This window comes from Eimeria mitis, genomic scaffold (genome assembly GCF_000499745.2).
Source record: "Eimeria mitis Houghton genomic scaffold, Emh_scaff2536, whole genome shotgun sequence".
Classification (NCBI taxonomy): Eukaryota; Apicomplexa; class Conoidasida; order Eucoccidiorida; family Eimeriidae; genus Eimeria; species Eimeria mitis.
Genome location: NW_013570876.1, coordinates 659 through 1,199, shown reverse-complemented (window position 1 = coordinate 1,199; position 541 = coordinate 659).

The following is a 541-nucleotide window of genomic DNA, read 5'->3' as shown; positions in this document are numbered from 1 at the left end:
GCAGCAGCAGCAACAGCAGCAGCAGCAGCAGCAGCAGAGCGAGGCTATCCTGCTGCAGCTCAGGTCGTGAGACACAACAACAGCAGCAGCAGCAGCAACAACAACACCAACCACTCCACCCGTCTCTCCTCTTTCAGCCCTTCAGCTGCTGCTGCAGCAGCAGCAGCAGCAGCACCAGCAACAGCAGCAGCAGCAGGAGCTTCAACGCCTTTGAATCTGTCTCGATCTCCTGCTCTGGTTGATAGTTCTTGCGGTGTATATACACCTCGTTTACATGCAGATTTAACTAAAGCTGCACAAAACAGAGATGCAGCAGCAGCAGCAGCAACAGCAGCAGCAGCAGCAGCAGCAACACCAACACAAACAACAACTGCAACAACAACAGCAGCAGCACCACCACCACCACCTCCAGCAGCAGCAGCATCAGCACTGTCACCACCACTACGAGCAGCAGCACCATCACCAGCACCAGCAGCAGCAGCAGCAGCAGCAGCAGCAGCGCCAGCAGCAGCAGCAGCAGCAGCAGCAGAGCGTGTGTTTG